Source organism: Cricetulus griseus, chromosome X (genome assembly GCF_003668045.3).
Source record: "Cricetulus griseus strain 17A/GY chromosome X, alternate assembly CriGri-PICRH-1.0, whole genome shotgun sequence".
Taxonomy (NCBI): domain Eukaryota; kingdom Metazoa; phylum Chordata; class Mammalia; order Rodentia; family Cricetidae; genus Cricetulus; species Cricetulus griseus.
In genome coordinates, this window is record NC_048604.1 from 109,610,340 (window position 1) to 109,632,626 (window position 22,287).

The window sequence follows — 22,287 nt, forward strand, 5'->3', positions numbered from 1 at the left end:
CAGTATGCTATGAAGCAATAGCAGCAACAGCTTTTCCAGGTTCTGCAGTCATTTGAAAAAAATTGTAGAGACATCCAGCACACTCCATTTTTAAAATATGTAACAAACAAAATCCCAGAAAACAGCACAGTTCTGTTACTCTTGTGGTACCTGGCACCATTTTTTTAAATTATCTTCTCAATCATCATCTGGGAGGAAACCATTCTGAGCAACATCATTAAAAACAGCTCTGATAAAGCATGGTCACTACTATGTATCATAAAGCAGGTTCACATATGCGTGAGTACATATCATGTTTGTCTTTTTGTCATTGGGTTACCTCGCTCAGAATGGTTTCTTCAAGTTCCATCCATTTTCCTGCAAATTTCAAGATTCCATTGTTTTTTTTTTTTTCTGCTGAGTAGTACTCCATTGTGTAAATGTACCACATTTTCTCTATCCATTCTTCGGTTGAGGAGTATCTAGGTGGCTTCCAGTTTCTGGCTATTACAAATAATGGTGCTATATACATGGTTGAACAGATGTATTTGTTATATGAATGTGCTTCTTTGGGGTATATGCCTAGGAGTGGAATTGCTGGATCTTGTGGTAGACTGATTCCCATATTCTTGAGGAGTCACAATACTGATTTCTAAAGTGGCTGTACAAGTTGGCACTCCCACCAGCAGTGGAGGAGTGTTCCTCTTTCTCTACATCCTCTCCAGCATAAACTGTCATTGGTCTTTTTGATTTTAGCCATTCTGACAGGAGTAAGATGGTATCACAGCGTTGTTTTGGTTTGCATTTTCCTGGTGGCTAAGGATGTTGAACACTTTCTTATGTGTCTTTCAGCCATTTTAGATTCCTCTATTGAGAATTGTCTATTTAGTTCTGTACCCCATTTTTTAATTGGATTGTTTGGTGTTTTGGAGAATTGCTTCTTGAGTTCTTTGTATATTTTGGAGATCAGCCCTCTGTCAGATGTGGGGTTGGTGAATATCTTTTCCCAGTCTATGGGCTGTCATTTGTCTTGCTATGCCCTTTGCCTTACAGAAGCTTCTCAGTTTCAGGAAGTCCCATTTATTAATTGCTGATCTCAGTGTCTGTGCTACTGGTGTTATGTTCAGGAAGAGGTCTCCTGTATTGATTAATTCATGGGTATTTCCCACTTTACTTCTAGTAGGTTAAGTGTGGCTGGGTTTATGTTGAGGTCTTTGATCCATTTTGACTTAAGTTTTGTGCAAGGCAATAGGCCAAGGTCTATCTGCAGCCTTCTACATGTCTGCAACCAGTTATGCCAGCACCATTTGTTGAAGATATTCTCTTTGTTCCAGTGTATATATTTGGATTGTTTGTCAAAAATCAGGTGTTCGTAGGTGTGTGAGTTAATATCAGGGTTTTCAACTCTATTCTATTGGTCTACCTGTGTATTTTTGTGCCAATACCAAGCTGTTTTCAGGACTATAGCTCTGTAATAGAGCTTAAAGTTAGGGATGGTGATGCCTCCAGAAGTTCCTCTATTGTACAGGGTTGTTTTGGCTATCCTGGGTCTTTTGTTTCTCCATATAAAGTTGAGAATTGTTCTTTCATGGTCAGTGAAGAATTGTGTTGGGATTTTGATGGCGATTGCTTTGAATCTGTAGATTGCTTTTGGCAAGATTGCCATTTTAACTATGTTGATCCTGCCTATCCAAGAACATAGGAGATCTTTCAATTTTGGGGTATCTTCTTTAATTTCTTTCTTTAGAGACTCAAAATTCTTATGGTACAGGTCTTTCACTTTTTTGGTTATTGTTACTCCAAGGTATTTTATGTTGTTTGTGTCAATTGTAAAGGTTGATGCTTCTTTGATTTCTTTCTCCACCAATGTGTCATCCGTATATAGTAGGGCTACAGATTGCTTTGAGTTAATCTTGTATCCTGCCACTTTGCTGAGGGTGTATATCAGCTGTAGGAGTTCCCTGGTTGAGTTTTTCTGGTCACTTATGTAGACTATCATATCATCTACAAATAGTTTGATTTTGATTTCTTCCTTTCTGATTTGTATTCCCTTGATCTCCTTTTGTTGTCTTATTGCTCTAGCTAGAACTTTGAGGACAATATTGAAGAGGTATGGAGGGAATAGACAGCCATGTCTTGTCCCTGATTTTATAGGAATTGACTTGAGTTTCTCTCCATTTAATTTGATGTTGGCTGTTGGCTTGCTGTATATTGCTTTTATTATGTTGAGGTATATTCCTGTTATGCCTGATTTCTCCAGCACCTTTATCATGAAGGGGTGTTGGGTTTTGTCAAAGGCCTTTTCAGCATCTAGTGAGATGATCATGTGATTTTTTTCCTCAGTCTGTTTATATGGTGGATTACATTGATGGATTTTCCTATGTTGAACCATTCTTGCATCCCTGGGATGAAGCCTACTTGATCGGGATGGATAATTCTCTGATGTGTTCTTGGATTCGATTTGCCAATATTTTATTGAGAATGTTTGCATGAATGGTCATGAGGGATATTGGTCTGTAGTTCTCTTTCTTAGTTGTGTCATTGTGTGGCTTGGGTATCAAGGTTATTGTGGCCTCATAAAAAGAGTTCGGGAATGACCCTTCTGCTTCTATTGTGTGGAATACTTTGAGGAGAATTGGTGTTAGCTGCACTTTGAATTTCTGGTAGAATTCTGAACTGAAGCCATCTGGCTCTGGGCTTTTTTTGGTTAGAAGACTTCTAATGACTGCTTCAATTTCAGTAGAGGTTATAGGTTTATTTAAGTTACTTATCTGTTCTTGATTTAATTTTTGTAAGTGAAATCTGTCCAGAAAATTGTACATTTCCTTTAGATTTTCAAATTTTGAGGAATATAGGATTTCAAAGTATGACCTGATGATTCTCTGGATTTCCTCTGTGTCTGTTGTTATGTCCCCCTTTTCATTCCTGATTATTTTAATTTGCATGCTCACTTTTTGTTATTTGGTGAGTGTGGATAAAGGTTTGTCTATCTTGTTGATTTTCTCCAAGAACCAACTTTTTGTTATATTGATTCTTTGTATTGTTCTCCTAGTTTCCATTTTATTGATTTCAGGCCTCAATTTGATTATTTCCTGGTGTCTGCTCCTCCAGGGTGTATTGCCTTCTTTGTTTTCTAAAGCTTTCAGTTGTGCTGTTAATTCTCTAATGTGATTATTCTCCTGTTTCTTCATGTGGCCATTTAGTGCTATGAACTTTCCTCTTAGCACTGCTTTCAGAGTATCACATAGGTTTGGATATGTTGTGTACACATTCTCATTGAATTCTAGGAAATTTTTAATTTGTTTTTTTAAATTTCTTCCTGGATCCATGAATTTTGCAATTTGGTGTTACTTAATTTCCATGAGTTTTTAGGTTTTCTGTAGTTCTTGTTGTTGAATTCTAATTTTAAAGTATGGTGGTCTGATAAGACACAGGGAGTTATTTCAATTTTTTTGTACTTGTTGAGGTTTGCTGTGTTGCCAAGTATGTGATCGATTTTAGAGGAGGTTCCATGTGGCACTGAGAAGAAGTTAAATTGTTTTGTATTTGGGTGCAATGTTCTATAGATATCTGTTAAGTCCAATTGCACCATAACTTCTATTAGTTCCTTTGTTTCTTTGTTAAGTCTCTCTCTGGTGTTACTGTCCTGTGGTGAAAATGGGGTGTTGAAATCTCCCACTATAAGTGTGTGTGGTTTTATGTGTGATTTGAGTTTTAGTAATGTTTCTTTTACAAACGAGGATGGCTTTGTATTTGGAGCATAAATGTTCAGAATTGAGACTTCATCCTGATGGATTTCTCCTGTGATGTGTAGGCAATGACCTTCTTCATCTCTTTTGACTGATTTTAGTTTAAAGTCCAATTTATTGGCTATTAGGATTGGTACTCCTGCTTGTTTCTTGGGTCCATTTGATTGGAACATCTTTCCCCAACCTTTAATTCTTAGGTACCGTCTGTCTTTGAGGTTGAGATGAGTTTCTTGTATGCCGGAGAAGGAAGGATTCTGTCTTCTTATCCTTTCTGCTAATTTATATGTCTTTTTATAGGGAAGTTAAGACCATTAATATTGATGGATATTAATGACCGTTGATTATTGTTCATTCTTGTTTGTTTTTGATTTGGTGATTGTGGAGAGATTATGTGTGGGATTCTATCCCTTTTTTTCTTTTGACTGTTGGTAAATTGGGCTTATCTATTGCCTATGTTTTTCTGGTTGTAGTTAACTTTCCTGGGTTTCAGTTTTCCTTCCAGTACTTTCTGTAGGGCTGGATTGGTGGATATGTATTGTTTAAATCTGGTTTTGTCATGGAATATCTTCTTTTCTTCAACTGTGATGATTGAAAGCTTTGCTGGACATAGTAGTCTGTCCTGGCATCCATGGTCTCTTAGTGTAGGTAGAATCCAGGACCTTCTGGCTTTCAGAGTTGCCAAGGAAAATCAGGTGTGATTCTGATAGGTTTGCCTTTATAGGTTACTTGACCTTTTTCCTTTGCTGCTCTTAATATTTTCTCTTTGCCTTGTATGTTTGGTGTTTTGATTATTATGTGGTGAGGAGATCTTTTTTTTGGTTCAGTCTATTTGGTGTTCTGTAGGCTTCTTGTATTTTCATTGGTATGTCTTTCTTTAGGTTGGGAAAGTTTTCTTCTATGATTTTTGTTGAATATGTTTTCTGGGACATTGAGTTGGATTTCTCCACCTTCTTCTATACCTATTATTCTTAGGTTTGGTCTTTTCACGGTATCCCATATTTCCTGGATATTTTGTGTTAGGGATTTGTTGGACTTAAGATTTTCTTTGGTTGGTTAATCTATTTCCTCTAGTGTGTCTTCAACTCCTGAGATTCTCTCTTCCATCTCTTATATTCTGTTGGTTATGCTTACATCTGTAGTTCCTGATCATTTACCCAGCTTTTATATTTCCAGCATTCCCTCAGATTGTGCTTTCTTTATTGTCTGTATTTCAGTTTTATGTCTTGAACTGATTCCTTGAGAGATTTGTTGATATCTTGTATGTTTTGGTTTGTTTTTTCTTCAATTTCTTTAAGGGATTTTCTCATGTCGTCTTTGAGGTCCTCTATCATTTTCATGAAGATATTTTTAAGGTCATTCTCCTCTGGTTCATCTGCATCGTGATGTTCACGTCTTACTGGTGTATGGTTCTTAGTGTCATATTGGGTTTTCTGTTGTCGGATGTGCTTTTACCTTGTCCTCTTCTCATCCTTTCTTCTGGTGGGTGTAGCAAGAGTTTCTTCTTCTCTTGGTAGGTGTGGGATGAAGGTTCCCTTCTGGTAGATGGAAACAGATCCAATTCTCTGATGTCAGTCCTCTTCTTGTGGATGGAGGTGTCACTGTTCCCCGGGTGTCACCAGTGTTTGGGCATGCTGGGTCCCGCTTGGCCGGCAGTTGGAGGCAGAGCTGTCACCTGGCCTCGTGGTGTCGGATCCTGCTGCCAAACTCTGTCCGGCAAACAGGTCGCTTGCTTCAGCTGACTTTGAGCAGCAACGACAAATGGGAACCGGAAACCGTTCCTGGCCTACCTGGGCCAGCAGATGGAGGCCAGGCTGCCTCTGGGTGTTTGGTGTTTGGAACCCGCCAACGCCGAACATGTTCCGGCATGCAGGTTGCTTGCCTCAGATGACTCTCGTGTAGTGTGCTTTGAGGTCTCAGAAGCTCAAGCCAGGGCGGGTGGCTCCCTCACTGTCTATTCCTATTGCATGTGGATCCTATTTTGGAAGTCTCTGCTACCTCTCTAACATCAATGACAGTTTATGCTGGAGAGGATGTGGATAAAAGGTAACATTACTCCACTGCTGGTGGGAGTGCCAACTTGTACAACCTCTTTGGAAATCAGTATAATGTTTCCTCAGGAAAATGGGAATTGGTCTACCTCAAGATCCAGCAATTCCACTCCTAGGCACATATCTAAAAGATGCACATTCATACAGTAAGGGCATCTGTTCAAATATGTTCATAGCATCTTTGTTTGTAATAGCTGAACCTAGAGGCAACCTAGATGCCACTCAACTGAAGAATGGTTAGAGAAAATGTGGTATGTTTACACAATGGAGAACTACTCAGCAGCAAAAAGAAAAAAAGAAAAAAAGAATCTGGAAATTTGCAGGCAAATGGATAGCACTAGAAGAAACCATCCTGAGTGAGGTAACCTAGTCATAGAAAGACAAACATGGTATGTACTCACTCATGTGGATTTTATACATGGAGCAGGGGATTGCCAGGCTACAATCCCACTACCTACAATTCATACAGAGTGTATGGAAACAGAGAGGACCTTAAGAGAGACATGCATGGTACCTGGGAGAAGGAGAATCTTACAGGATCTCCTGAGCAAATTGGGAGCATGGAGGAGGGGAGAGGGAGATGGGAGTAAGAGTAGGGGAGAAGAGAAAGGGAAAGGAGGACATAGGAAAGTTGAGTCAGGTGAAGAATAGAGGAGAGCAAGATAAGAGATATCATAATTGAGGGAGCCATTATAGGTTTAAAGAGAAACCTGGCACTAGGGAAATTTCTAGAGATCTATAAGGATGGCACCAACTGGCAATCTAAGCAATAAGGGAGAGGCTATCTTAAATGCCTTTCCCTGATAATGAGATTGATGACTTCTGTATATGCCATCCTAGAGCCTTCATCTAGTGGATGATGTAAGCAGAGGCAGACACCCACAGCTAAACACTGAACTGAGCTCCTGGAACCTAGTTACAGAGAGTGATGAGCAATGGGGTCATGACCTGGCTGGAGAAACCCACAGAAACAGCTGACCTGAACAAGAGGGAGCTCAGGGACCCCAGACTGATGGCCGAGAGGCCTGCATGGGACTGATTCAGAACCTCTGAATGTGGTTGTCAGTGAGGAGGCCTTAGCAATATATGGGGTCTTGGGTAGTAGACCAGTATTCATCCCTGACACACAATTGGACTTTAGGAGCCCATTCCACAGGGAGTGATGCTTTTTCAGTCTGGAGACATGGGGGAGGGCTTAGGGTCTACCTGGGATGACATGACAGACTTTGGAGATACCCCCTGGAGGGCCTCACCCTCCCTGGAGAACAGAGGGTGATGGTGTGGTGGCATGAGGGAGAGTTGGTGGGGGATGGGAGAGGAGAAAGAAAAACATTTAAAAAAACAAAACAAAAAAGAAACACAAAGGTCAATTGAAAAGAGCTCATGCTGCACACACTCCTGGAGCTCCTACAACCACATGCACATACACACATCAGGAGGAGCCCCTCATGTTTTCAGCAAAGGAAATATTAGTTTCTAACTGGTTTGTACAGCCATTTTTTATGGGTACCAACATATCCAAAAGCAAAAGTGAGCTCTTTGCATCTGGAATACTGGTTTTAACCCAGTTTTCCTTGTACTTGATTTCTTGTGGCACCAGGAGCCCAGGAAAGAATTCCTTCAATTAGAGCACACAGATCACTATCCCTTCATGCAAAATACACATGTCTTCTGAAACAATGCTTCAAAAATACCCTCTTCTTTAACCTTTCCTTTAAGTTCTTACTCCCTGGAATAATGTGACTAAGGACAATCCTGTCTCAGAGGACATCTTTGAGTTTCTATGCTCTATAAACACTGTACCTCCCTAATAGTAGAAATTAAGGCCATAAGAACAGTGCTACAGTTGCAGTCCCATTTGCTTAGGCAGTAGAACAGAACAGAACAGAACAGAACAGAACAGAACAGAACAGAACAGAACAGAACAGAACAAAGGGACCTCCCCTAATACAACTCCAAATGATCCCTTTCCCCATCAACCACAGCCACATTAACCAGAGAGGGATTATGTATTAGATTCCTATGTATGGTATATGTGCTTTTTGTAACCCGCAGCTCAGGCCATACTTGATTAACCCACACACCATGTTGAGTCAAGTAGAATACCAAAGAATAGTAAAGTAAACCCAAGCTGAATGCCATTGTGCACAGACTGAGGTTGGCATCCATGGCCCTTGACTTCCAATTTTTAGTAGCACAGGTCAGATCATGGAGAGCACAGAATGTCAGGGTGAGAGCAATAACAAATTCACAGGTCATCTTCCATATCACAGAACCCGGTCCAGGCAGCTAGTAGCTACAATATTTCTGGGGACATAACTGGGGGAGGGTTGGGCAGTGTGGTGTAAATTAAACACATTCATGTGCTACAACAGTTTAGATATGTATAATTCCAAGCTATGGTTTCATTTGTGAGGGCACGTTTGGGATGCGGGAATGAATGTGTTGATGCACAGGAGAAAAGATGAGATCATGTTAGCAGAGGAAGATTTGACTACTGGCAATATATTTTACATCTTTGGAATGTTTACCACCAGTATTAAAGACTAATCCAACTTACCACTCCTGGGTAGAGTGCCTATGAGTGAAATCACAGGGGTTACGCACTATAGGTATTTATTGGAAGCAACAGCAGTTTCCCTTTGAAATCAAGGAAATAACTGGACTATTATGTGAAGGTTTGTGGTCAAAGATGCTTATGCAACACCCCACCAAATATATATATGTATATATATATATATATATATATATATATATATATATATATATATAGAGAGAGAGAGAGAGAGAGAGAGAGAGAGAGAGAGGCAGAACAAATGAAAGCGAAGAACACATGCAGGACTTGGTTGAATAAATTAGGTAGGTTTCCCACCACAATATGTAAATCAGTCTGACTATTTTGGAGATAGTTATGGAGGCTTTACAAAACATTTGCAACAGAATTTTCACATAGTCCTTCCATAAGACACATGGCTATAACGCAAAAGAATAAAAAGCACCATACCACAGAGGTACCTGTATATCCATACTATTAAGGCAACCCAAATCATGTATTCAGCCTGGGTACCATTCATGAACAGATGGATAAGGGAATTGTGGTCCCTACAAAAGGCAGTTTCACTTGGCTGTAAAGAAGGATGAACTACAGTGTTTGAGGAAAGATGCTGGATCTTGTGTGAAATAAGCCAGGTTTGTAAAGACAAATACCACAGATCCTTTCACATGAAGGCCTTTAAAATCAAAAGTAAGCTAGAAGCCAACAAAAAGGGACATAAAATTAAATGAAGGAACACTGGGGCTGGAGGAAGGGATTGGGAAAGGGTAGGAGAATGGACAGCAAAGAGTAATAATTTGGGTGAATATAGCCAAATTATATGAAGTGCATATATGGAAGAGGGTGCAGAAAGAGTGTAAGAGCCAGAAGAACTCATAGTTTGCTGTGAGACTGTGTCTCCTAGGAAAGTCAGAAGCTATGCACATAAAGTCTCACCAACATGATTACACAAATATGAGTTGAACAAGGATGATCCCAAAAGACATGTTAACATGGACAGGGTTGGGGAGTAGGGACAGCAGGTGGGGATCATGAAGTCTTATAGAAGTAAACACAACTAAGGAATCCTGAGACTAGGGAGTATTAGACTTTGTCAATAATGTCCACCCCCATCAGTTATATAATAACAAAATCTCAGCCTTGAAATATACCTACAAGTAAAATTATACAGACTGAACACATTGTATTCATGTATTGAGGAAGATTTGTACATATATGAATACAGCAAGGATTCATGGAAAAGTTGACAGTGAATTTGAAAGAGAACAAAGGAGGATGATATAGGAGGTTTTGGAGGGACACAAGGGAAGAGGAAATGATGGAATAATCATCTCAAAACAAAACTTAGTGGATGCCCACCAATCAGCACTGGCAACACCCAACCCTCTACCACTACCTCCACCCTCATTTGCTTTCCTAACAGCAAAACTCTACCTCCTACTGCACTGCAAAGCACAGCATGTTAGTTCATTAACTTCAGTGCTGATGTCTGTAGACCACAGTATCAAATAAACTCCACAAGGACAGATAATTTAGACAGTACCCTGGATCATGTTCAGTTCCTAGGCCATGTCTTCCCACATGTCCAGCTCCTAGGCCACTTCCTGTCACATAGGAGGCCCTCTTTAAATGTAGCAGGATACCAGAAGTGCATGACATGGAGAAAGGCCTCCAAAAATTTCAACATTTGCTACTATTGCTCTCCGTTCCTGTTGCAGTAGCAGTACAGTCTCATGAATCACAGATGGAAAGCAGGGCTTTGATTGTGTTACCTCAAGCCATTTAGTTGTGCAGATGACAGACAGTACTAGAAATATTCTTCACTGAGTGGGTGTCTCTCAATCTTCACAGAGGTACCCTGTAATTAGTCACCATATACTCCCACAGTCTGGTAATGGTCTTGGAAACAGCCTTTTGGTAGAGAGCAGGAGCTGAGTCCTATTGTCTCCTTCCACAGAGCACATGGTCAAGGCTCAGGCTCACCTTTTCTGTGCTTCAAGTTACATGTTTCACAGTGTTCTGTCATACATACTAGCACCAGAGCTTATACCCTGTGAGACTGCCACTGCATCTCTCCTGACTGCTGAGGAACACCTGAGAGCAATGAGTAAGGCTTCTCCTTCTGGCCACAGATATATGCTATATATTAGAGCCCCTTGAGAGAAAGGACATGCATGTTCAGCCAGAAACATAGGCAAGTCCTAGGGTACAGAGCCAGTCACAGGATGGCACTACATGGATCCATGGTAGAAAAATATCTGTAGCCTGTGAACTTTCCATTCCATGTGTCTAGTAGAACATCTTCCGTCATGGGGGGACATGCATGTATCACAGTTAAAGGCCAGTGGGGTGGGTATAATAGGCTTGAGTGACTTGAAAAGGGACATAAAAATAAATGGGGCTTAATAGTAGAATACTACCCTTTTAAAAATATTCCTCCTTTTGAAAATAAATTCTTTTGTCACAAAATATATCCTGATTATGGTTTGTTCTCCTAGGTCTACTCCTCCCAGTTCTTCCACACGTCTCCTCTTATCCAGGTCCACTCCTTTTCTTCTCTCAATAGGAAGGAACAGAATTAAGAGATAATATTAAAATGTAATAAATACAATACAAGAAGGTAAAGCAAATACTATCACCACAATGAACAACATGGCCAACAGAATTAGGGCACTTAGCATTGTCATATAAGCAATGGCTCCTGAGAAATCAATGTGTTTAAATGCATGGTATATTTTGAAAGAAGCCATTCCAATTATCTGCAAGAAAGACGATGGACCCATTGCCAAATTCACCCCGTGGTGACCCAACAAGGCCAGTGGTGGAAGTGTGTGAAGCATTCACTGATGAAGTAGGAGTAGGAGTAGGAGTAGGAGTAGGAGTAGGAGATCAGTAGGAGAACTGATGAAGGTATCTGAGATGTCAGAAGATGGGGACAAATGGAGATCCACTGTCACTGCACCATTCACAGATAATGAGAGCAGCTCTCATCCTTCCTTTGTACTTCTCACTGAAGCCACATCCACTGGATTTTGCTGGTTTGTCTGGTAGACCAGCTGTCTCATTGTCACAGATGAAAATGTTGACCAAATGACATCAGGGGCTTGTGGAATGACTCAGTAGAACCAAAAAGGATGTCTGTCAGTGGGGAAAACGGGCAAATAAAGAACAGCCTCGGCATCAGCCTCAGCATCAGCTATCTCCAAAGCTTATCCATGGACCACTGAGAAACCAGAGAAATGACACAGTCAACAGAACATGAGGTGAAAATTCAAATGAAGCTGCTCACAGTTCTAAGCCAAGTAACGAGTCTCATGTCCACTCATTCAAGAGGGCTGTCACCTCCAGGTTCACATTGCTTGAGTGTAAATCCCAGCTCCTCCATTTGGGAGCTTCTGTGTATAACTCACCCTGCAATTTTTGGGTTTGTGGCCATGTCCCAGCTCCATAATTTGTAGCCTTCATTCTATATCCTACCACTTTTGACCTTGTGTCTAGTTATCAACACTCTACTTTGATCTTGTGTCTGTGTCCCACCCCACTAAATTTATCTTATTTCTAAGGCCCTCCTCTACCACATGCAAGCTTGTGTCTATATCCCAGCCTACCATTTGTGAACTTGGGTCTATGTACTGACTCAAGCATTTGTAAGACACATTATGTTGTTTCTTTCAGCACTCTCGTGTCTTTTGTGTATGGGAGGTAACAATTAGTCCTGCACAGGCACAGTAATTTGGGATAGATTAATGTGATTTAACAGTAGGCAATTTGAGGAGATCCCAAACCACAGAACACAAGAGGTATTCCTCAGGTCTTGGCAACTCATCATGGTTAAAAATGTCTTTCCAGGGCATCCACATTAGCTGAGTCCTCTCGTCAAACTCAGGCCTGTGAATCAGAAGGGCTGAGAGACCATCAGCTTCTCCATGCTCTCCCCAGGGTCACTGAAGGGCCATTCAGAATCATGTGTATTCTCACACTCTCTGTGCAGATCTGAAGCAAGGTGTACGTCCCTCTTCAGTAGTCCCTCTCAGACCGAATATACTGACAATTTTGAGCAAAACAGGGCTTAGGGTGTCATTAGGACAAAGATTTCCTCAGAGTGCTTCTTGTAGTCTCACTGGACGATGGTTGAAATGAGCAGTGGGTACACTTCGCAGGGCTTCTGCAGGGAAATCAGATTTCAAAGTTTTCTCTACAGGGTCATTTACATTCTACCATTTCCAATAAACAGACTGACTGAGAGAATTTGCCCTGTAGTCAGTTACGGGCCTGCAATAATCATAGATCTCAGAAATGGACATTCTGTGTACTTTCTCAGGGCAAGACTCAGCTTCAGAGCTGTGGCCGTATTTCTTCTGGAATACTGGAATATTCCAGTATGTTGAAGATCTTGAAAATAATCATGTTTTCTTTCAGCATCTGCAAAGTGTTACTTAACATTGCCCATGCTCTAGAGACTTAAGTTACCCCCACAAGCAGGGTATAAGGTGGGTGTGTACAGGGTGTTGGGGAGTATTTCAAAGTTTTGTCTGTTGAAATGCAAAGACTTTATTTACCCTAGGAAATACCAGCAATCACCCCACCCAGAGCCCTTCTTCTCATTTAATCCACACCTAAAGGTGGCATTACTCCTTGACCTACTGTCCTCTTCTACATTCTGCAGCGCTTCTGGGTGTCTCATTAAGGGTTGGCATGCTTCATCTATAGCCTGGGTGTTACCTTGCCCCACACCTGCTTGGACTGAACGTGAATGCTCTGCTGACTATCAGTATAGGCTCTATAAAAATCCTACCCACCCCCTAACACCAACTACAAACCCACAGCTCCTACAAACCTGTACACAGCATCCCACACTAAGGTGGGGAGTTCATTAAATGCCTGACGTGCTCGTGCACCAGATAATGATGCCTCCTAGATTTTCCCATTTGTGAAGGGGATCTGCAGGATTTTTTTTAAACTACTGCATGTATAGATACAGAAACACACAGCCAAACAACTAGGCACAGAAAGAGCCCAAATTGGAAATGTTCATCGGTTCCTCCCCTGGGAGATCTTGGGTTCTCTAGGAAAAGGGAGAGGAAGAACTGTGGGAGCCAGGGGGTTAAAGGATACCCAGCAATCAGGGCCCACAGAATCTACTGAGCAGGACTCATGGGGGCTCACAGACACTGAGGAAACTATCATAGAGCCTCCACGTTTCTCTACTAGGTCCTCTGCATGAATGTTATAGTTGTTAGCTCACTGCTCTTATGGGACTCCTATCAGTGTAAGTGATCATGTCTCTGATGTTTTTAGTGCCCTTGTTTGGCCTTGTTCACCCTCGATAAGTGGGTTTGTGAATAGCCCTAATATTGGAACTTGTTATGCTGTGTTAGGAATTACTCTCTTAACTTTTTAAATAAGAAGTCAGAAGTCACTGGGTCACCTCAAAGAACAGCCTGACAGCTGGAGAGTGGTGTCTTTTGCCTTTTACTTTCTGTTCTCTCTCTCTCTCTCTCTCTCTCTCTCTCTCTCTCTCTCTCTCTCTCTCTCTCTCTCTCTCTCTCTCCACGAATTCTGGACACCATTCTGAAGTGATGGCTTTGGTTGAGGGTGTCCCCTAATGCTCATGAGAGAGAAGTATTTTCCTGTGAAGAGCAGTGACATGAATTGGTGACGTGTGTACATGGGACTATGGGGGAAAATGTGATCTTAAGGCCAGTTTGCCTTCAGAAGGTCTTTTATGTATGTCTTTGTTGTTCCTGTGGATGTTCTATGTGAGCAGACACATGTTGGGGGGGGCACACATGACAAGGGGAAGTGTGCAACGGTTAGATTTCCATACATGCTTCAGGACTTGGCCACCTTGTTCCTGGAGGTGGTCTTTCTATTGGATTGAAGTTCATGATTAGCCTGGGCTTGCTGGAAAGTGATCCCAGCTGGCCTGCCTTAAGTTCACATCTTCCCCCATAGCCACTTGTCCATGTATCTCACCAGTCTCTGCCTCACCAGATCTAGGATCCTGATGCTAAGCTGCCAGGCCTGGCTTTTCTCCCTGAAATCAGGCACTCATGTTTGTACCTCAAGCACCATTAGAGTCTGAGTTAAATCCCCAGTCCCCAAATGGCCTTTCACAGAGCAGGCCTTTCTCTGAGCCTGCACAGGTTTTACATCTCCTGTCTGAATAGTTATGAGTACAAATGTGCACTTGCTCTTGGATGTGCACATATCCAAAAATTTCTAGTATCACAGATTGATGGTGAAGGGCTTAAAAGAAAAAGTTGGCCACAAATTTAGATGGGTGTGGAAGATGGTGTAGGTCTTGGAAGAGTTTCGGGGAAAGGGGTGAATGATTGAAAACAAATTTAATGAAAATCTCACAGAACATATAATAATGATAATTTTGAAGGCATTTGATAGAGGTCATGGTCCTAAGTTTCCCTGTCATTTCCTGTCTCAATGGGTGCTCTGTCACCCTGCCATATGCAGTTCTACAAAGAGCTGAAAATTTGATGCTTGGACTCTCTGCCTCCAAAACTGTTACTGAAATAAATTTGTGAATGAGGTTAGCAGTACAGTCAAGAATTACTGAAATTAGAGTTTCATTAGGAGCAAGTATCTTCAGCCTGCAGGTATCCATGCCAGGGTGTTACTAGTCACCATAGATTTCTTAGCTTGACAGTTCAGAGCTTCCCTCTGATGATTACTGAGCAGAGGGATTCTAAGAAATAGAAGACATGAAAATGCAAGACGAAGAAATGGCAAGAAAGATAAGGTGGTAAAGTGATATGTGCCCAAACCTTTTGACATGAGTAGAGTTCTTGTAAGTCTTGTGTTGGAAGAACAATATAGACTATCTGTGTTGTTCTCTAATGGTCAAATATGTGTGTCATGACATACACGTTTATGAACACACACACACACACACACACACACACACACACACACACACTTTTGAAATGTACAAATATAATCCAAAAATTTGGAAATGATATTCTGGAAGGCATGTGGATTAACAAGTGACACCATCTTCAGGTGCCCAGGTGCCCAGTTGCTCCAGTATCTAAGATGTGAGGAACCCAGTTTGGACAGTGTTGCTTATTCTGCCCAGTGCTTTTCCTGAGGTAAGCACTGTGGCAACAAAGGACAACATGATCCCACAGGCTGACAGAGAACACAAGAATTGCTTGCTGGTTGGCCATTTTCCTACTCTACCATCCCCCCAACTAAAACCCTACCTATCACATACCCTTTCTTCTATTCTTCACCTGACTCAACCTTTCTGCTCCCTCGTGACCTCTGCATCCTTCCTCTTCTTCCCTTCTCACTCTCGTAGCTTCCTCCCCCCTCTTCCCATGCTCTCAATTTGCTCAGGGGATCATGACCCTTTCCCCTTCTCCAGAGGATAATGTTTGTCTCTTTTAGGGCCCTCCTTGTTTACTAGTTTCTCTGGCAGTGTGGATTGTAGGCTGGTAATCCTTTACTCCATGTTTAAAAACCAAATATGAGTGAGTACATATCATGTTTGTCTTTTGTGATTGGGTTACCTTTCTAAAGTTGACAGCACATCTAAAGTTTCCAAAAATTCAAATTATATATATATTATATATATATATATATATATATATATATATATATAATATATATATATATATATATAATATATATACAAATAATGGCAGTATGTTATGCATCAATAGCAGCAACAGGTTTTTCAGATTCGGCAGTCATTTGAAAAAATATTGTAGAGACATCCAGCACACTCCATTTTTTTAAAAAGTAACAAACAAAATCCCAGAAAACAGCACAGTTCTGTTACTCTTGTGGTACCTGGCACCATTTTTTTAAATTATCTTCTCAATCATCATCTGGAAGGAACCCTTCTGAGCAACATCATTAAAAACAGCTCTGATAAAGTATGGTCACTACTATGTATCATAAAGCAGGTTCACATATGCGTGAGTACATATCATGTTTGTCTTTTTGTCATTGGGTTACCTCGCTCAGAATGGTTTCTTCGAGTTCCATCCATTTTCCTGCAAATTTCAAGATTCCATTGTTTTTTTTTTTTCTGCAGAGTAGTACTCCATTGTGTAAATGTACCACATTTTCTCTATCCATTCTTCGGTTGAGGGGCATCTAGGCTGCTTCCAGTTTCTGGCTATTACAAATAATGGTGCTATATACATGGTTGAACAGATGTATTTGTTATATGAATGTGCTTCTTTTGGGTATATGCCTAGGAGTGGAATTGCTGGATCTTGTGGTAGACTGATTCCCATATTCTTGAGGAGTCACAATACTGATTTCCAAAGTGGCTGTACAAGTTGGCACTCCCACCAGCAGTGGAGGAGTGTTCCTCTTTTCCACATCCTCTCCAGCATAAACTGTCATTGGTCTTTTTGATTTTAGCCATTCTAACAGGAGTAAGATGGTATCTCAGAGTTGTTTTGATTTTCATTTCCCTGATGACTAAGGATGACACATAAGAAAGTGTTCAACAACCTTGGCCATTTTTCTTATGTGCTTGTACATTCCTATAAAATGTGATGTTCCTACTTGTATCCCCTTGATTGACTTGACTGAAAGAAACAGTGCACCCCTTTTCCCTCTAACCAAGAGTGATAGACAGGACAAGAGATGTTGAAAACTATGGAGACTGCCCATAGTCCTGTTAAAAAAAGATAAAAATCAGATAAGCATCAGTCCCATTTGGACAGTAAGATATGAGCCCACAAAGCCATTGATATTACTGGAAGTGTGTGTGTTTGGGGTAAACAATCTTGCTGGAAGGGTGTCAATCAAATCAGCAAGGTAGGTATATTGATAGACTTAAAACAGTGTCCCTTTCTTTTCCTTTTGTTCTGTTGTTGTTCATGGTTATGGTTCCTAAATGCCCACATTTGCCCTGAAGCCTATAGACAGCCCATTGACTTGCAGAAGGAGAGGCTTTTCCCTCCCACAATTTCATCTGTGTTATAAACCCAAACATCACAAAGCAAGAAAATCCATAGAAGTCTGAAGTTGTTGAGCAATTTTGGCTGGCTCCCCCAGCATTATCACTGCTGGAGACCAAACCTCAAACCAGGCTCTGTTAGCCAGCAATGCACAGAAATGTTGATGGCCAACATCAAGAAAGCAGGCAAAGTTGGTATAGCAACAGTTGTGTAGAGTAACTCAAAACAGCAACGCATAAAAAACATAATGGAGACTGAAGGCCGAATGCCTGGATTCTCCTATTGCATTCAACTAACTTTCATGCCTATTAAGAATGTTCCATGTCATCTTCAGCGATTGGTCTTCACATTTTTTTCCCATGTATACTGTGATGGCATCAAAATTCAGTGTGTTTCTGTAGGGTTGACCACAACAGACACATGAAAGTAATGGGATTTGGTCCATGTTGCTGGGCAGTCATTATGGAATGTCACACTTCAGGAGCATTCATCATGTTCTTGATCCTTTCTAGAGTGGGATCTGTACAGTGTCTGTCCTTTTCAGATTTTAGTTCCACATGAGTCAGTGAGTTTCAACAATAGCAGCACACTTCTTTGATTTAAATTGTCTCTTGATTTTGGAGACTAGCCTTGAAGGGGCATTGTAATTCTCAAGCTCCATGGTGGGATTCTGCTTGGCATCTATAGTTCATGCTTTTGATGTCAAGTTTCAGGGCACATCTGTGAGAGATTTTACTTGAAATGGTGCCTTGCAAATTTCAGCCACATGGACCTCATCCCTGGCAAACAATCTATTTTGTCATGGTGAAATTGATATGAACATTTCCGGGATTCACAGTCAGTGAGGTAATTATATATATATATATATATATATATATATATATATAGTGTATGTGTATATGTGTACATATGTGTGTTATGTATGTATATATTTCGTTTCATTTTTTTACATTCTAATTCCATTTCCTACTATCTCCCCTCTTCTTGCTCCCTGATCTTCACCTTATCCCTCATTTTACTTTCAAAGAGAGAAAGGCTTCCCATGGGGCATCACCAAAGTTCATCTAATCATCAGCTTGAGACAGGACCATGGCCCTCCCTCTATCTAGGCTGAGCAAGGTATCTCTCCATAGGAAATGAGCTCCATAAAGCCAGTTCATGCAATATTGCTGATGCTGTTCCCACTTCCATTGGCTCTACACACTTCCCACCCCATCTACTGTCACCTGCATTCAGTGAGCCTACTTGGACCTAATCAAGTTCCCCTGCACTCAGTACAGGGTCAGTGAGCTCCCAGTATCTTCCGTCCTATATCTCTGTGGGTTTCACTATCCTGGTCTTGACTGCTTTGCAAATTTTATCAGTCCCCCTCTCTTCAACTGGACTCAATATCTGTCAGCTCTTGGTTAGTTGTGGATCTCTCCATCTGCTTCCATCAGTTCCTGGATGAATGTGCTATGATGACAACAATGTTACACCTCAATCTGGTTACAGGGGAAGGCCAGTACCTGCATCCTCTACACTATTCTTCTTCGAGTTTTTGTGGGGTAATTGTTGTTAATTCTTGGGGATTGTCCTAGTGCCAGGTTTTTCCCACTAACCCATAATGATTCACTCTATCAGATAATTCTTTCCTTGCTCCCCCACTCTGTCTGTCCCCCATTTTGACCATCCTGTTTCCTCATCTTCACCTCCACATTGCCCTTCCTAATTCTCCTCTCCCCTACTACCACCCCCACTCATGCTCCTGATTCACTCAGGTGAGATTGTCTATTTCACATTTCCCCATGCTAGGCAGATCGTTGTATGTCTTTTTTAGGGTCTTCTTTGTTATCAGGTTACACAGACAGTGAGGTGATCATACACACGCTCTCTCTCTCTCTTTCTTTCTCTCTCTCTCTCTCTCTCTCTCTCTCTCTCTCTCTCTCTCTCGCGCGCGCGCGCACGCACGCACGCACGCACGCACACACACACACACACACACACACACACACACACACACACACATTCATGCTTACTTAAATTAGTTCCACATCCTCTCTGTGAATATATGGTATGAAAAGTTTCACATTTTCCTTGGGTTCTGTGCAGAGGGTGTGGGGGAGAAAGAGGATGGGGGAGAGGTGCTTTCCGAAATCTTGAGAATTCCTTTATGGACCATTAGACCATGAAAGTACATGCACCACGCCAGGGCCACCAGCACAGAAAGAATAACATCTAGGGGTTGGGAATCAGGGCCACAGTGGTGTTCACATCCCCATCTTCTCCTAGCACAAGGAAGAAAGGGTCTGCCAATCTGCACACTCTCACTGAAATTCCAATGGTCAGCTAGTGGTCAGAGCCTGTCCTTGTTCCCCATGTCTTTGCTGTTCACAAACAGGCTTAGAGCACCTTCAGGAATGTCCTAATGTTGCGAAGGCTATGATATAGTGAGCATGTCCCCTACACTCTTACTTCAGGCCTGGATCCTGTAGAATGAGACTTGTCATGTGTCAGTCTCCATGGGCCCCAGCTCTCTCTCTGGTAACCTAGGCAACCACCACGATTCCATCCAGTCAGAAAAATCTCTTTTTCCCCCAGGTTATTGACTTTCTCTGGCACAGTGGTTTCAAGATGAGATTAACAACCTACACCTCTACAAATGCCTCATGTCCAGAGTCCTCACAGGGCCTCAAACTGAGTCAGGACATTTAGGGACCACAGATTTGCAACCTTTCATGAGAGAAAAACAAAATGGTGCAGGGGGGAATGTCTGTCTCTTTGAAAATGTATGGGAGAGGTGAGCACGGTGTAATCAAACATGCAAATCATGCTCAGTGATGAAATGTTTTTCAATGGCATCACCCTGACAACTCCAATCAAGGCATAATTGGAGTTTTTTGTACACCCAGCCTTTGAAACACACTTGAGGTTTTCAGAGCAGCGGCAACACTCCAAAGACACTGGAAATGACTTGAGAAGATGATGCTTGCTTTCTTTTGAGTGTGAGAAACATATCCTGGTCTGGTCCTTAGGCAAATAGTCCACCAAAGACTGTGAGTCAGGTAGTGGGAACACACTGTGGTAGAGGCTTTACTACTCAGGAAAGGGCTGGTATCCTTTGAAGGTAGGATTCAATTAATTAAAAGTGTATGGCTCAGGGCTGGGTAGCCTGGTTGTTGGTAAAGTTTCTGGCTAGTAGGCTTGAGGAACTGAGGTGGGATCCCCAGCACAAACTCAAAATCCAGACCTGGCAGGGCTTGCCCATAATCCTAACCCCAGAAATGTATTCATCACTACATGGCATTGCCTTTCTTCTAATGGGGCCTCACTACAAACATCACAAGCCTCATTAAGTGTGCTGATAGGTTTACCCTTTCTGGGGTGTGTCAAAGGCTATGTAGACTCTGTTTCACTGGCAACCCCTCCCCAAACAACTGCATTGTTTTGATTCTCTGAAATGCCCTCTTCCCCATGAAAGGTTTGTTATACAGGTAAGAGTCATCCCACCCCGTTTGACAACACCTCACAAATCAGATATGGTGTCCAGTACCATAGACTTTATTAACATTACATGTAACTAATGGAACTGTGAGGAACAACACATAAGCTGTTCATATCTAGATTTCACACTTAAAACAAAGCATTACTATGCACTTAACTGACAGAAATACCAGTGCATTCCATGGGATTGAAGAGCACACACAGGGACATTAAAGGAAGAAGACAGTTCTGCCTTGAAATTCAAACAGTGTAGTTCCTTGATACAGGGTTCAGATTAGCAAGTACATGGAGCCACAATGTCCCCCGTATAGGTAGAGAGTGATTTCAATGTAGCAAGTCTGTTGTGAGGAGCATCCATACCATTCATTTCAGAATGAGAACAAGTCACATTCTCCCTCTTCCCCGATGCTCATTACTGGTTTGGTGTTGCCTTGTTTGTTGATACTGTCTGTTTTTCCACGTTTTAATGAAAACCACACATTTTCCACACCACTTAGCCTTTCAGAAAAAGGAGTCACATTTTAAAAACACACTTAACATGGAGACCCTAAAAGAGTGACTTGGAACTCAACCCAAATTGAATATATAATCCCTTCAGTATCAGGAGAAGTCCACCTGTTACTTCTTAACATAAATTGGACACTAGACTTGACAGAAAACATATATAAGTATCATGAAAGACCCTTGGAATTCAAAGTGGTGGAGCAAAACAGAGAAAGAGTACAAATGCCCATTGATCTCTTACTGAAAATACAGACAAAAACCAAGACACATTTGTGTGAATGCCATTACTTTTTACAAACAACTGAGGTCATCATATTGGATACTGTCCTCTCCGCTGAAGGCTGTAGAAATGGGCCTCCTTCAATATCTGGTTAATATAGGAGTAAGGGCCTTGATCTTCGTAAGCTGCATACACCTCCCGGGAGAGCTCTGGGACACTGTAGATAACTTCAGGCACATTCTCATTTACGAAGCTCTCTGACATATGATCAAGATTGGTGTTATTGATACCAATACCACACCAGGTGTGGCTTCTTGCAGTACCACAGCTTGATGACTGGAAGGAGAAAGACAAAAGGAGGCTGGCTATTATGATACTGTCATCATTTCCTGTTCAGCTTGAAGAATACTAGTATCACATTCTACAAAAGGATTCACTGTCCATAAACTGCAATCACTTGGGGAGCTCATTTGCTCCTCACAGCATCATTATCACTCAAGCTGAGATAATAACACCCATTTGGCAGACCAGGAAGGAGATGTGTGGTGGGCCCAAAAGCCAGTCTCTCGGAATGTCAGGGTGAGGGTGCAAACACAGTCTTTCTCACTCCCCTTTCCTCCACATATCCTCTGGCCATACTGACACTCTTCATTCCAAATACCTGCCATATCACAAAGGAAAGTATATTTGGTTTACACTCTTGCATCATGAAGATGTCAGCATCATATGAAGAGGGTATGTAGTACATTAAGAGGCTGAGGAGATGGTCATGTTCGTAGAGACTCCCTAACACACAGAAAGTCCTGGCTTG